This window comes from Mus pahari, chromosome X, assembly GCF_900095145.1.
Source record: "Mus pahari chromosome X, PAHARI_EIJ_v1.1, whole genome shotgun sequence".
NCBI classification, from domain to species: domain Eukaryota; kingdom Metazoa; phylum Chordata; class Mammalia; order Rodentia; family Muridae; genus Mus; species Mus pahari.
In genome coordinates, this window is record NC_034613.1 from 65947898 (window position 1) to 65964556 (window position 16659).

The 16659-nt window shown below is 39.1% G+C and overlaps 1 protein-coding gene and 1 pseudogene across 2 annotated transcripts in view; one reads left to right on the top strand and one right to left on the bottom strand.

Moving 5' to 3' along the window:
• Window positions 1-16659, top strand: part of LOC110313349 (F-box-like/WD repeat-containing protein TBL1X) — a 163066-nt gene that overhangs the window by 20268 nt on the left and 126139 nt on the right. The gene's annotated exons all lie outside the window — the stretch shown is intronic.
• LOC110314358 lies at window positions 7197-7398 on the bottom strand (annotated as a pseudogene).

Genomic DNA, 16659 nt, shown 5'->3' on the forward strand with positions numbered 1-16659 from the left:
CCCCCTCCCTCCCTTCCTCCCAGAGACTCCTATATTTAAGGCTGGCCTCAAACTGCTGTGTAGTCAAGGATAATCTTGAACTTCCATTAGTCCTGCCTCTACCTTCCAAGTGCTGGGGATTATAGATGTGCATCTTCATGTCCAATTTTATGGAGTGTTGGGGACATGAGCAAGGCAAGCACTCTAGCAACTGAGCCATTTCTTCAGCCCCTCTGTTCTTTGTACCGTGTTAACTACCCATCTGCTAGGCTGTTAGGACAAGCAGACAGGATGATGAGACAGAAATAGAAACATCAAGTAAATTAGGATGTGGAGAGAGGGGTGGGCCCTCGGGGTTTGGCTTCATTAAGAAAATGAGAAATCTGGGTAGTATTTTCCAAGCATAGGTCTATCAGTTTCAAGTGTCATTATATGTCACTAGTCTAGCTTATTTCCAACTGTGTTTTCTGTCAAAGACAATTGACATGAGGGCCTGGAGATATGGTTCAGTGGTTAAGAGCACTTGCTGCCCTTGTAGAAAACCCCCGATTCAATTTATAGCACCCATATTGAGTAGCTCAGAACTACCTGTAACTTCAGTTCTAGAGGATCTGGCATTCTCTTTTGGCCTCTGAGGTAAGCTGCATTCATGTGCACGTACTCTCACAACTAAAAATCCTAAAGAAAAATCAGTGTGAAAATAAGGTAGTCTTTTCAGGGTAAAGTGTTAGTAGTTACAAATCAGTATCGATTTTTCTCCTTTTGTTTTTCTTTTTTAAGAAAAGCTACCCTAAGACTGGCAGGTATGATATTAAAATTTTTATTTTTACTTTTACTTACTTGTGCTTGTGTGCAGTGGCTCATGTATGGAAGTTAGAGCGGCAGCCTGCAGTTCTCTCTCCTACCTTGTGGGATTTGGGCATTGAACTCTGCTCATTGCAAACTTTGCAAATGACTTTACCTGCTTTGTAACCTAGGCCAGACCTAATCTCAGGGTTTCTCTGCTTCAGCTTCCTGAGTAGTGAGATGACAGACATGTGTCATCATGCCTGGCTATCCAGAAATTCCTAATGCTTGGTAGAGAAAGAATTTTCTTGCTTGTGTATGCAGGTGGCTGGCCCCCTCCCCCTTCCCTCTTTCCCCTCCCTCTTTCCCCTTTCCTCTTCCCCCTTCCCCCCTCCCTCCATTTTTGTGGTGCTGGGCCTTGTCTCACTGAGCTATAGCCTTAATCCTTTTCTGCTTTGTCTCTAAAAACTAACTTTTAAAAAAAAATTTTTTTTTAAAAGGGATTTTGTCTGGGTTTGGTTTATGTGGCTCTGGGTGTGGAATGCAAGCCTTTAGTGTGGTAGGCAAACATTACCAACTGAGCTGTATCCTCAAGCCCCTCCCGTACTTTTTCTTTTTTGCATAGCTTGGAATTGAACCTAAGGCACATGGGTATGGCACTAATTAAAAGCTGATTTGGCTCCTGTTAGAGAAAAATTAAGTTTGGAAGCTAGTGTAAATAGAAGTAAAGGAATATGGTTACCTTTACCCATGATCCTAGGTATCTTTAGTAGATGACCTTGTATCATATTGATATGTGTGAGATTATTTTTTTCCTTCTTGAAATGTTCAAAAGCCAAATTATTCCTTCCTTCCTTCCTCCCCCCCCTCTCTTAAGTTTTGTTTTTAAAATTGCACTGTTAACAAATATAGGCTGGGCAGTGTTTCTTGTGCTTTTCTTTCATTCTTTTTCTTTTGTTTTGTCATGTTCTGATTTGTTTATTTGTTTATTGTTTATTCTGATTTATCTTTTAGATGCTGATTTGTTTTCTAGCAAGAGTGTGGTTTTAGGTGGGAGGGAAGGTACAGAGGCTCTGAGAGGAGTTGGGGGAAAGAAAACCATAAATAGTATGTTATGGAAAAATCTATTTTCAGTAATAGAAAAAAAGAAAATTGATGATCTCTTTTGCATTTTTAAATTTAAAATTTAAATACAGCTATTTATTTGTGTGGTTGTTGTTTGCTCACACATGTGTACCATTACACACATCTGGAAATCAGATGACAACATACCAAAATTCTTTTATCCACCTTGCGGGCTGTGAATATGGAACTTTAGATCAGCAGGCTTAGTGGCAATTGCCTTTACCTACTGAGCCATATCATTACACCATCTTGTGTATATTTATTAAAGAAATACATTGGTACCTTTTAAAAAGGTTCCTTTCTGTTTCAAGAGCCTCCATCCTTTGAGAAGGTGAGAATGGTCCTCTTGGAATGCTCAGCCATGTTTGGTTGTTGTGATTGCGTGCATTACAGAAGAGAGGTTCACTTTGAGTCCCTGTGGGTCCTTCTTTGCTTTCTTGGAACGATCTCCACATCTGCTCTTAGACTTGTGTAAAACAGGAAGAAGCAGTTAACAGACTGTTTCGTAACCTAGATTTGCTCTTGGCCTAAATTTTATTTTTTCCCTTTTTCCTTTTGTGTCAGTCTACCCCCTAAACAAATGGGTCAAATCGCAAAGTTCCTCTGAGAGATGCTGAGTCATAGAAGTCCCTGAGGTGACCTGGCCTGGCAGACAGTTCCAGAGCCAGCACAGGGGAAAGACTGACCTCTGGCCTTCATTTCCTAGGTTTTTTTCCTCTTTGGCTCTAGCTTTTTCCATTTGTAGCTGCCACTGATGGCCATGTTACCAAATTTCACCCCAATAAAAGTGGGTAGCATGTTACTCACATAAGATGCCTGAGGACTAAGGCATACAGAGTTTGGGAGTGGAGAGTGAAAAAGTTTAAGATGTCTTCAGGAATAGGGAATCACAGTTAGATGATTTTAGGTTTCTTTTTTTTTTTTTTTTTTTTTGGTGGATGTGAGGAAGCTGTTGTGATGTCTAAATCTTAAAGTGAATTCTAAGTCCTTTCTTTACCACAGATGATTCTAATCAAACTTCAATAGGAAGCCAATCTTAGTTAACCACAGGTCAGCACTCTGCTGATATTTGTTTATTACTGTTGTAGGCCAGGCTGGCCTGGAACTTACCTAGCCCAGGCTAGTATCAAACCTTGTATCCTCTCTCTAGCCTTTAACCACAGGAGTGTTGGCATTACAACTATGGACCATCACTCTTGGGTTGGAACTAATTACTTTTTATTTTAATTTTTTGTTTACATTTTTGAGATAGGCTCTCTCTGTGTAGTTCTGGAACTTTATATGAAGGCCAGACTGGCTTCAAACTCATCCACAGAGCTCCTCCTGCCTCTGCAGGCGTGTGCTACCACATCTGACTTATAAATAATTCTAACCAACAAAAATTACAAGCTCAAAACTATGACTGCACATAACTTAGTCTTTTTGTGGAGGATGTCTACTCTTCCCCACCCTTTTTAGTGCATTGTATCATTGATGTAGGAGAAGCTAAAATTGATAGAATTGATATTATAAAGGACTTTTGCTTTGGAAACTGTTAAGTCACACAAGTGGAGTTTAGCTAAGGAGTGGTGCCTTTAAAACACCCCAAAGGTAAGCAGTGTGCTAACTAGGCCTGTTAGAGATAAGAGAAATTTTGGATGCTGGGATGTGAAATGTTTACTACCCTAGATTGACCAGCCATTAGGCTCTGATCGCCTCACACTAGACACAAGCTGGACACTTCAAGGTTGGATGTGCAGTGTAGGGCTACAATCATCATTAAATTCAGGTCTGCTATTAAGTTCCCTGAGCTCTTATCAGGAAAGACATTTTACCCCTAGGTGGGCAAGATGACCATAGGCAACAACTATTTGGAAAAAAAACCCAACATTGGCATGCTTCAAATAATTCAGGCAAAACTTTTTTTTATGTAACTCTCTTATCTGTCTAAGTGGATAGACTTGTGGTCTCCCATTTCTGTTTAGTCCTTTGAAGTGTTACTGGAGCTAGAACCAGAAAGAAATTAAGGATGGCAGTATTTGTGGAATGCATTGGAGCTAGAGGGTATATAAGTTAGTACCCACTGAGCTCTACCATAAAGGGTGCCTCTCCATTTTTAAGGTTTTGAATGGAGAGGGGAGTCTTTCATTCTCTGTCACTTGAGGTTTTAACCCCCAACCCAACCACCACACATACATATTACACAGGGTCTCTCTGTCTAGCCCTGGCTGTCCTGGAACATTTCTTCCATGTAGAATGGTTAAACCTTGCTGGTAATTGAGTTAATATTAAATGACCGAAGGAGAGGATCACTCCAGGATGAAATATGGCCTAGCAGGAAGCAGGGAGGTCCAGCCTCTGATAGACTGAACACTGAACCACTTTGTAGAAGTGTATTTATTGATTGTTATACAAAAGTTATTTTTTTAGAGTAAAACAAGTTTTTCATACCAAAACCCATATGTAATCTAGTGTTTTTTTTTTTTTGAAGGAACACTTTACCCTTGCAATTTCAGTCCTTATTGTGCAGTTTGTAGTACTCAATAATGCAAGACACATTTCAGGTTTGCCAGGACCGTCTTGTGACTAAAGTCATGCAAAGGCTGTAAAGCTCCCTCAGTGGGAAAAAACAAAACAACTATAAATCACAGAAAACAATCACATTTGAAAACAAAACCAAACCAATGATTTCTTTAACTTCTAAGTACTTCTAAAAAATAACTACTTCATTTTGATGTTTATCCTAGATACAATGACAACTGATTTTTCCTCTACCAGATTCCCTTTTATTTAAGCTATTTTAATTACACTGAAGATTATGTTGTCACATAGTGAGTACTGTCTTTTTTTTTTCTATCGTATTGTTCTGTAGATAAGCCAAAATACATTTTAAAGCTAGGAAAATTATTATAGTAAAAACAAATATAACAATTGCTAGGATAAGAAATCTATTGAATTTTTGTTAATATTTTTGCTGTGAGCAAAATGGGTGTAATATGGTCTTCCAAACCAACTTTTATAAACAATCTCTAACATGGCAAAACAATATCATACTGTCTCCTGTCACAGGAGTGTCCTTTATCTCCTCTGACAAAAGACTATTGAATTTTGCATTGGCTAGGATTAACATGCCACACAGCCATTAAACATAACAGTGTCATTTTTAGGTTAGTCTTTGTTATTTCTCCAAAGTTTCAGCTTGATGAGTTAAAGTCCTGATGTCTGCTCAAGTTGTCAGCTACTCTCCCTCTTGGGACATCTTCTTTTGATGGATTTGTTATGTGTCTTTAGATGTTTCATTTGTCTGGTGGTTTCTGGATGTCCTGGTCAGTGCATCAAATAAGGAGCCATCTGGGACTTTTTTCCCCCTGAAAAGATACAAGCATAATTAACATCACCTCAATGGTAGAAGCCAGGCTCTTTTTTTTTTTTTTAAATTAAATTTAGCATTTACTTAGGTTGTCTTTCTTTAGGACAAATGCTTTTGGGCAGCAGAAAACTCAATATCTTTTAAAGTGAAAAATTTTAAAATTTAACATAAACGTAGCATGTGGGGATGGATGTAAGTGGGCTTAACCTCTTACTCCCCATTTTAATTTTTTAAAATTTGTCAAGTATTTATATGATGGCATTTTATAATAGCTTGACCCTTTGGATAGTAAGGGATTTTAGCAACATGATTAATATTAAAAAATTTTTAAATCATTTGTTAACATAAGCAGAACCATTATGATTTTTAGTTGTAATGAGTCCTAAAAAGGACATGTATACGAAAGGGTTATTTAGCAAAGTTAAGTTTCAGATATGACACAATGAATCCCCAGGGATCCATGGGGCTTGAGGCTATGCTTTGTAGCTGACTGGTTAGGGAGAGGCATTGTGAATGCCTTGAGCTCAGATCTTTACATACCTGACAGCAGAGATTGTCCAAGACATAGACAGCTGTATTTTTAGATGTCAAGCTGATGTTCATTTTTTACTAATTATGCATTAGGAGTTTGGAATATTGTATAAAAATTGTCTTTGTGCTATATGAAACAATGTCTCTAATAAAGGATAGACTCTTGGGAGCCTCTTTTAACTACTTTTCTTGCCAGAGTCTGATCTTTTATCAGATGAAGGGAAAGCTTAAAACTAAAAAAAACAAAATTCACTTAATTAACAATTGTTATTGACTTTTAAAGATTTAAATTTAAGGCTTTTAATGTAAGATTTGGTATCTTTAAAATTTAGGACAATCTTAATTATGAGTTTACAAAATCTTGACACAGAAACCGATTGGACTTTTTTTTCATGAAAACATGGAAATACCTATTCAACTGATAGTGTAAATGAAACAAAATTTTGAACAATATCAAAGCATAGTAGTTCATGGAGGAAGAACTTGTTATAGGCTTTAGTTTTTACTACATTTTAAAGATAGATTGATGTAACAGATTTTCAGGCTGTAACAAAAATAATTTTAGGTGAAAAATTTCAAAATAATCTAATTCTTACTGATTGTATTTTTGTTTTTTTTTTCTTTTTGTCTCCAAGGAAATTAGAGAAAATTGTAATTATATTTGTATTTTTTTGACCAATGTATTATCCAGAAGAAATATTTTAATCCTTTTTAATTTTAATTTTCTTTTCCCTTTAAATCTTTCACAAGCCTGTTTATATTGTTATGTCTAATTTTTTGTTGTACAAAACTATATATTTAAATATTTTACCAGACAACCATATAGTAGGCATACCTGATTCTAAACAAACTACGTTTTTAATTACTTGTTTTAAGCTTAACCTTGAAAACCTGTATAGAAGGCCAAAGCTTGTCATTGTAAATGAATTAAATTTTTACTTAGCATAACTACAAACTTAGTTCTGTGCGATTGTTTTATAAGGTAATTGACTATTAGTTTGTATGTCTTAATTATCTTTAACAGTTTAGAACAAGTTAATAGTTTCTATAAGATCGGAATTTTACAGCTTTAGACATATATCTCTAAGTCAATTTTTGTTAACCTGACTATACCTTTGTAACCTTAGGAATTTGTCATCATACAAAATTCCATTCTAATCCAAAATAGTAATAAACAAAGGACTGTTTAGGACTAAGAAGTTTTATAGGTGCTTCCTTTTACCAGTAACAACAACAGCTGTTCCTGGCTTTTCTCCTAGGCTGATTTTTTTCTGCAGTGTTTTTCTAGAGATGTAGGTGCCAGCAGTTCAGTATATATATTTTTTGTAGTCAAATGTTTTAATAATCCATAATATAAATTGATTCATATTGTTTTTATGATATCACTTAAGTCAACACATCTTATAATTCTTAAGCATGTTGACTCCTAATCTCTGCTCTTCTTCAGAACTACCTTTGCTGCAGCTAGTACATGATCCTTTTTGATAACTCCAGATTTACTTTTCACACGCATTTGTCCTGGACTTTTCTGCCAATTGATGTACAAAGAGTAGGCAATTCAGATGAACCAGGAGGTCACAGAACCTCTCCAGACAGAGGCACAGCTCCTTCTGCTTGAAGGTGCTCATGAGGAAGCCATGGGGCTCCTTGTGCTTTTATCCACTAGGAGACTGTGGTGGAGAGCGCCTTCTTTGGTTCTGGGGATCGCACTTTCCTCAATCTGGGCTTCCAGTTGAGTATATTTTGTTGTTATTTGTTTGTGTGCCAAAGTCCTTTCTTTTTTCTTTCTTCTTTTTTAAATATTTCTCTCATACAATACATCCTTCCCTCCTCTTCTCCTAGTACACCTGCCTTACTTCCCAGTCTCCCCCAGATCCACTCCTCATTTCCCTTCAAAAAAGAGCAGCTCTCCCAGGGATATCAACCAAACAAGGCATATCAAGTTATAAGTCTAAGAAACACTCCTCATATCAAAGCTGGAAGAGACAACCCAGTGGGAGGAAAAGGTTCTCAAAAACAGGCAACTGAGACCCTACTCCCACTGTTAGAAGTCCCACAAGAAGACCAAACTGTACAATCTTAACATACATGCAGAGGGCCTAGATCAGTCCCATGCAGGCTCCCTGATTGTCACTTCAGAAAAAGCCTTTGACAAAGTACAACACCCCTCCATGTTAAAAGTCTTGACAAGATCAGGAATTCCTGACACATACCTAAACATAATAAAAACAATATGCAGCAAACCAATAGCCAACATCAAACTAAGTGGAGAAAAACCCGAAGCAATCTCACTAAAATCAGAGACAAGGCTGCCTACTCTCTCCCTATCTATTCAATGTAGTACTCAAAGTTTTTGCTAGAGAAGTTAGACAACAAAAGGAGATAAAGGGGATACAAATTGGAAAGGAAGAAGTCAAAATATCGCTATTTGCGGATGGGGTGATATGATACTATATATAAATCACCACCCAAATTCTACCAGAGAACTCCTACAGCTGATAAACAACTTCAGCAAACTAGCTAGATATAAAATTAAATCAGTAGCCTTCCTTTATACAAATGATAAGACAGGCAGAGAAAGAAATTAGGGAAACAACACCCTTCACAGTAGTCAGAAATAACATAAAGTATCTTGGTGCAACTTTAACCAAGCAAGCGAAAGATCAGTATGTTTTAATAGTTAGATTTATTTATTATTTTTAAAGCAAGGACACTGAGCTGAATGAATATATTAAGCCTTTTTTGTCTGCTTTTTATTTCTATCTCTAAACTATTCATGTCTCATCCATTCTAACTTTCTGTGAACTAGACTCAATTTTCAAGTACCTCATTCCAAATATTTCCTTTTATTATGTCCTTTTTAGTTAAGTCAATTTCCATTCTCATTGTACCTCTATCTTTCATGGGCTAATTTATATATGAAGTAAGTTAATTTTGAGCCTCAATATTCCTTAATGGTACCCATTTTGGATGAGGATATGCAAATTAGGTTTTCAAAACTATCCATTATGGCCATGAGACTCTTGATTCTTTGTACTCCATCCATCATCATCCAATTTTAAATAAACAGTTCAGATATTCAGTGACTGAGAAAACATCTAATAAAACCTGATTGATTACAGTGAGTTTAGACTTTTGATCTGTATAACCCAGAATGGGTACAATCTCTCTCTCTCTCTCTCTCTCTCTCTCTCTCTCTCTCTCTCTCTCTCTCTCTCTCTCTCTCTCTGGTGGAATTTTGTGTGTAAACATGTTCTTGGTTCTTTTCAAGAACAGTATAAAAAGCAGTCTCTATAGAATTTTAAGATATAACCTTAGGCAATATCCATGGAGTATTTTTATAAAATCTACAAAAAGAATTTTTTTAGATTCCAAATAGCATGTTAATATAACTTGCTGATTATTAACAACATGGGACAAATAATTTACCTGTATTTTATTTAGTGGAAAATAATTTTTGTATACTCCTTATGAGCTAAAGCCTTAGCAGACACATTAATAAGCTAATAACCTGATCCAGGTGTTACATTTTTATAGACTAACTGAGAGTTTCAAGAAAGCAACTTAAAGAGCAGAGCCAAATCCTCAGTAACGATAAACAGATAAAAGTGATATAGTTCAAAATTATAAATTTTGTTCTTTCAGTATTTACTATGAAAACTAAGCATTCATTTAAGCATTAGACAGTCAAGAGAACATCCTCCATATAATGAATGAGTAATACCTCTAGAAATTTAAATAGCATTGGCTTAGTACTTTATGTCCTGTTTGTGATTATTTTTGTATTAGAAGTTGTTGGGCTTGTTTTAATTTTTTTCCTCAAGAAGAGACCATTGATACTGAGTTATTCCCACTATTAGGGAAAAACAAAAAACATTTCCCATGAAGGGACCTTGAATACTGAGTTATTCTCACTATGAGGGAACAGCAAAAAAACATTTAAACAAAAATCAAGCCAACAAACAACAAGAAAATTTTAAGTTCTGGGCCAGTTGTGCTAGCTCATGCTGCATCAGTGGAGCCCCACCCATCATTCCTTGGAATTCAAGAGTTACTGCTCTGCACTGATGGGTCCTTAGCAGAAAGGGGTAGCAAGTAGTCACAGCTGCAGTGTTCTCAGTTCCAGCTGTCATTAATTCCTTCTAATTATTTGGAATAATTTTATTCTGCGTAGTCCACTTAACGTAAAATCTTTCTTACCTAGGATGAATGCATTCCATATGCCATCATTGCTTCTTTAAATCATTTCAGATCTGTCATTTTTTAGGTTTCCAACTAATCTGAACATAACTTTAGGATAATGATGATTCACAGGGATTTACTGCATAGCAAATGGAACCACCTGAGTCAGTGTCTTTATGACGTTAGGCAACCATTCCCCAATACCAGCATAAGGAGGTGAAGTAGATCATTGATTAAACATTTCTCTTTGCCAATCACGGGTAACTACGCCAATTCTTGCTAGCCCCTCCCTCTACAAAACCCCCTAGCTTTCAGGCCACGTGGTTGGTGCCTCTACCTCCTGCGTGAGCTACGCATCAGCCCGGAGCTCCGCCATTAAACTACCTTGTGTTTTTACATCAAAAAAAAATCTCTTTTTTTTTCCACTGGGATGGGCCTTTTTCCTGGATCAAACACTTCCCTTTCTTCTACCAGGAAAATCCTTTCTTCCCCATTTTCTATCTTTTCCCCCTCCATCTGTTATTCTTTGTCTCTGGAGATTATTTATTTGTATTTGTAAATGTTGCAAATGTGCAGTTAGTGCTTCTCATTTAACAAGCTGTGCTAGCTCATGCTGCTTCAGTGGAGCCCCACCCATCATTCCTTGGAATTCAAGAGTTACTGCTCTGAATATAGTTGAATCTTAGCAACTATATATATTGCTGTTCTGTGATGCCAAATCCTGGAGTCTAGCTTACCCGAGGTTGTACTTTACTGCCAGTCCTTGAGTGTCCATACCTTTTTTTCAATTCAGGCCCCATGTTGGGCGTCAAGTATTGGTAATTGAGGTATTCTTGGTACCAACAAAGAAAGAGGGTCACTCAAGGATGAAATATGGCCTTGCAGGCAGCAGGGAGCTCTAGCCTCTGATAGACTGAGTGCTTTGAGAAGCATATTTATTGTTTGTTACACAGAAGTTATTTTTAGAGTAAAACAAGTTCCTTATACCAAAACCCAGATCTAATGTACATGTTTCTTGAAGGAGCACCTTGCCCTTGCAATTTCAGTCTTTATTGTGCAGTTTGCAATATTCAATAATGTAAGATGTTTCAGGTTTGCCAGGACCATGTTGTGACTAAAGTCATGTAAAGGCTGTAAAGCTCCCTCATGAAAACAACTCTGTAAATTACAGAAAACAATCACTGTTTTTTTACAATGACTTCTTCAAGGTCTAAGTACAACTTTATTCTGATGTTTACCCTAGATACAATGACTCTACCAATTTTTTTCCTACAAAACTTGCTGTTCTGTCATCCAAATTGCCTTCAACCAGCAGACTTTTGAAGGAAAGGACAGCAGTCAGGAATTTAAATACATAGCTCTCATGGCTAGTTGCTGCTTTTTGTAATTTAACTTTCAGACCGTGAGAATGCATGCCCAAGCCAATCATTTTCATTCTGGCTTTTTTTATTTGTTTGCTTGCTTGTTTGTTGTTTTCTTTTGTGACAGGGTTTATCTGTCTAGCCATGGCTGTCCTGGAACTCACTATATATAGCCCAGGCTGCCCTTGAATTCACAGAGATCTGCCTGCCTCTGCTTCCTAAATGCTGCTACTAAAAGTATGTGCCATTACTGCCTGGGTTTTCCTTCTGGTTTCTTCAGTACTGAAAACTCAAGTTGTGTTTTAAAAGTGTGTTACTGAAAAAATGTTCAGGTATGACAGACAGCAAGCAGGACAGTACCTTTCAGAGCAAGGGGAGTGTTGAATAGGGTTTTTGTTACAAACTAGCTTTCTAAACTTTATCATGAAGCCATGTCCATGTCCAATAAATGGAGGAGGCCACAACAGTAAAAGTGTGCATCTAGGGCTGGGGTTGTAGCTCAGCTGGTAGAATGCTTGCCTAGCATGCATAAAACTATGTGTCTGTTCAACAACATTACACATACCAGGCATGGTGGCTCATACGTCCAGTGCTAGCACTTGGTAGAGGCAGGATGATCCAGGAGTTCACTCTCAGCTGCATAGATAGTTGGAGTTCAGCTCAAGGCAAAAAGAATATCCGTAATCAACTGGGGGTAGCTATAAAAAGTGACGGGGTCCATTGTTAGAGTGGTTTTGTTGGTGTGTGTATATATGTACATGTGTTCCTGTTTGTGCATATGTCAGTATGAGAATGCAGTATGCATATACTTGTAGAAGCCAGAGGTGGACTGTTTCGTTCCACAGATCTATTGCATAGCCAACATGGCTCAAGGTTCTCCTGTCTCTGCCTCCATAGCCCTGGAATTACAGGTGTGTTCCTCTGTGCCCAGCTTTCTGCGTGGGCTCTGCAACCTAAATTCAGTCTTCATATTTGTACAAGCAATTCAGTAACTGAACTATCTCTTCAGCTCTGTTTTGGTGTTTTGAGACAGTGTCTTGTCATATAGTCCAGGTTGACCTTCAATTCTCCTCAAAGTACTTATGCCTTTGCTCTCTTGGGTGCTGGCATAAACCACCAATTCTAGTTCCCCCTTCCTTTAAAACGTTTTATTTTTATTTTTTATCTGTGTCTCTGTGTGCACACACAGGTATGTAAGTGCTCAAGAAAGCAACAGATCCTGTGGAGCTAGAGTTACATGAGTATATAAGGGAGTTGTGTCTACCTGTGCTTTACCAAATAGTAGTTTTACTGCCTTAGAAACCTTCATGTCCTTTCTGTCTTAAATCTGTACATCCCCTTTGGGAATACTACCATTAGGGCTAAGGCTGTAGCTCTGTTTGCAGAGTGTTTGCCTACCATTCATGAAGCCCTGGGTTGCCTTTGTAGCACTTCATAAAACTGGACATAGGACACACATGCCCGTCATCCCAAACTTGAGAGGTGATGACAGAGGACCATAATGATGACAGTCCTCATTGGCTACATCGTGTGTTAGAGGCCACCCTGGCCTACATGAGACCTTCTGTCACAAAACAGACTAAAAATGCTTCCCGTATTTTGTTAATGGAGAAAAACAGAGAAGCTTCACAGGTCATGGGGTTCATCAGAACTGATATCCCAAGGTAAGTGAATTGTGTTCTCAGCAAGTAAGAATGAGGTCTATAAAGCCTGGTGTCTTTCTAGACAACTGAACTGTACCCCCTCCCCTGATCCCATGATGATGTTTTGAAATTTGTTTAAAATAGCTTTGTGTTTTATTCACACAAGATTTGGATTTTTCTTGTGTCTAATATTAATAATGTGAACATTTACAGTTAATTTTGTATATAGTGATTGTGAACATGTAACATGCTAATTTTGAGAACAAAGGTGTTCACATTCAAGAGGACTTACGAGGATTGGGGATGCGGCTCTGTAGTAGAATGCTTGCCTAGTTTGTACAATGTCCCGGAATGTCTGTAATCTCTGCCCAGTATATGGGTAAAGTACAAAGACTGCATTCAAGCTCACTGAGTTGGAACCTGCACTTTTCCAATGCTAGTTATATATCCAAGAGCAGATTGTGAACTCTCCCAAGTATACAGTGGACATTGTTGTATATGTCCTGAATGGATTGTGACGAGTTTTACAGTAGTATGGTGCTTTCAGAAGAACTGGCATACCAGCTACAGGGGATTGACTATGCAGGAGGTGATATTATTGGCACCAGAGCAGGGACTTTTTCCTGCAGTGGGGCTAGGGGATAGACCCATTAGTGCATTATTCCATCTTCCTAGACTAGGCTGACCTTTGAGGAACCTGAGGCTGATTTCTTTGTTGTTGCAGGTCAGGCAGGCTGTTAGTGCCTATGTTTTGGCTGTTAAGATGAGAGGATGATATTTTCCTGATGGTTTGCTGGGAACAGATATCTGGAATTGCTGCATACTTAGTCCTGACTTTAGATTTCCATGAGGATGGAGGGAAAGCCTTTCTATCAAATGACTCAGAGGGCACTAGGCCACTGTTTATAGATGAGCAACCCTTAGCAGACTTCTTGCCTGATTGGAAAGGCTTAGTTTTGTGCAGGGTTTGTTGCCTTAACTCGTTCAGCCGTAGGCTGTAACCTCTGGCAGGAACTTTTTGAATAATTTTGGTACTTGTAATCTTGCAAGGTCCCGTATGATTGATAGTCATGATCCTCACTGGTTCCAGAACTCATGACTCAGGGCCTGTCTTAACTGAGATGCCACTAGAAAGTATAAAATGCAGAACAAATCAGCTAAATACATGATGGAATGTGAATGGAAATGATGACTCAGGTCATGAACCTTTTCTTCCATTTGATCTGGGGTGATCTTTGCCTCATGAAGTCCCAAGAGCTAAAGCAATATAGTTGTTTATTCTCCTCCCCCCTCCTCCTCCTTATTGTGGTTGGTTTATTTTCTTTTTGAGACAGTACCTCACTATTATGTAGTCCAGGCTGGAGACTCTCCTGCCTCAGCCTACCAAGTGCAGGGATCCAAGATGTGCTTCTCTGGGTTGTAAAGTCCTTTCCTAATAGACATGCATGCTCTGTCCACACACAATGTGGCAAGGAGGTTACTTTCATGCTTTTATTGCAAGACACATGCCTTGGTTTTGTGTGAGGGTAGGGGTGGCATGGCAGTACTTAATTTCAACAGCCACAATTAATGACACCCATAGCATAGGCATTTCTCACCAAGAATGTTAGATTGTGCTAGCTGAGAGTTCAGCAACAGATACTAACCACTAAAGCTGGTTCATTTACAGACTTGTGCAAGTGAGACACAGAATAGGAGTAGGAAGTTGTGGGGGATGTCATATGTGCATCTGTGGTGGCTTTGGGTTTAAATAAGCAAGAATTTATTTTGTGTATTGAGACAGGAAATGGGTTATTGGGGGTCTAGGTCTGGGAGAGGCCCAGGGATAAAGTTAATATGGTCTTTTGTGAGGTGGAATGAGGAAGGGGCAGACAGGCTAGCCTCAAGCTGGCAGTGCTGCTAAGGATGACATTAAGATCTCTTCTGAGGCAGGCAATTATTTGAGGCAGGTGAGAGTTTAGTAGCAGCAGTTGCCTGGAAATTGGTACGAAGGCAACTAGCTATCTTTTGCTGTTTATTTCTCACAGGCTGCACTGATCAGAAGGTGGCTTTGTTATGGATTATAAGGGGTAACCAATTAAAAGGGACAGAAGCTTGCTAAAGGAGTATTACAGTCTAGATATAAAATGAACAAAGTACAGTTTAGTTTATGTTTATTCTTGGGTGGATGATGATGAATGAGGCAGGCTGGTGAGGTGGGATAGGAGCCAAGAGGCCCAGGGAAGTCGAAAGGTGAAGAGAAGCTTTGGTGGAACCATCCCCTCCTTTTCAACAAGAGGACTTGCCTGCCCGGGGAGGGCAGCAGTGTGGCCTCCTGGCAGGAAAGTGAAACTGCACCTCGAGGACAGAAAAAGAAGAAAAATAATTAGAATTATAGCTGGGACATTTCCTTGGCCTTTGTTGTCAGCGTGAAAGTGCCTTAGGTGTGACACTGGAGCTGAAAGGACAAGAGTGCACCACAGGAGAGATGCTCCTGATGTATAGTTGGGGAAACTGAGGTGAGAGTAAGTGACTACACCAGATCTCACAACTCTGAGCTGTGGGGACACCAAGTGTGGAATGGTCAGAGGTGAGCCGATATGATTTCTAAGCCTCTGGTTTGGGGATGGCATGGTGCTTTTTCAAATGCTAGGGTTTCATGCCATAACTGACGATATGAAGCAGTATATGAATTCAACAGTGCTCTTGAGAGCCCAGAGGCCATCAGTGCAGAGACCCAGTCATGTGTTTAAGAGCAACCTGCAGAAATGATTATGTGTGGGTTGAGCAAGTGTGAGGACCTAAGTTCAGAGCCCAAGCACCTACAAAAAAAGCCAGATGTGGCCACACATACTCCCATTTCTGGGGTTGACTGACACAGAAAGATTGATACCTAGCTTAGCAGGGGGGAGGTGTAGGCATTGGAGGGGGCTAGAGGGGGGAGTTAGGGGACAAAGATGACAATTAACTTATTTCTGTGAGCAGACCCTGTCTCAAGGGGGGATTGTGGAGGAGAACACACCTTGTATTCTCTGGCTGCAGTTGTATGTCAGTGTGTACACAAGGACAAAATGTGTTGCAGTTGGAGGCAGTCTTAAAGCAGAGGCCAACCTGTCACCTCTTCTTGTCCAGATAATGAACCAGAAAGGCTTTTACACTTTTTTGTTTTGTTTCTTTTGAGACAGGGTTTCTCTGTGTAGCACTGGCTGTCCTGGAACTCACTCTGTAGACCAGGCTGGCCTCGAACTCAGAAATCTACCTACCTTTGTCTCCCAAGTGCTGGGATTAAAGGTATGTGCCACCACTGCCCAGCTGGCTTTTATACTTTTATCTAATGAGTGAAGTGTGTATATTTGGAGGTGAGCTGGGAACCATGTGACTGGTTAAAGTGATGTAGATTTCTAAAGCCAGCATTTGTGCTTTGAGTTTCACAGGAACATGGCTGTGCTGTGTATTCATGTACTGTGTGTGGCTGTCTTGTTACAAAGGGTGTTGTGAGGGTTGTGACAAACCAACTTGACTGCTTAGGGAAACCTATGGTGTTTACTGTCCGGGGAGACAGTTCCATTCATATAGTGCTTGCTGTGAAAGAATGAGGACTTGAGATCCAGCCCCAGAACCTTTGGATCTCTGGGGCTCGCCCACCCTGCCTAGTGAGCTCAGATCAGAGAGAGAGAGAGAGAGAGAGAGAGAGAGAGAGAGAGAGAGAGAGAGAGAATGAATA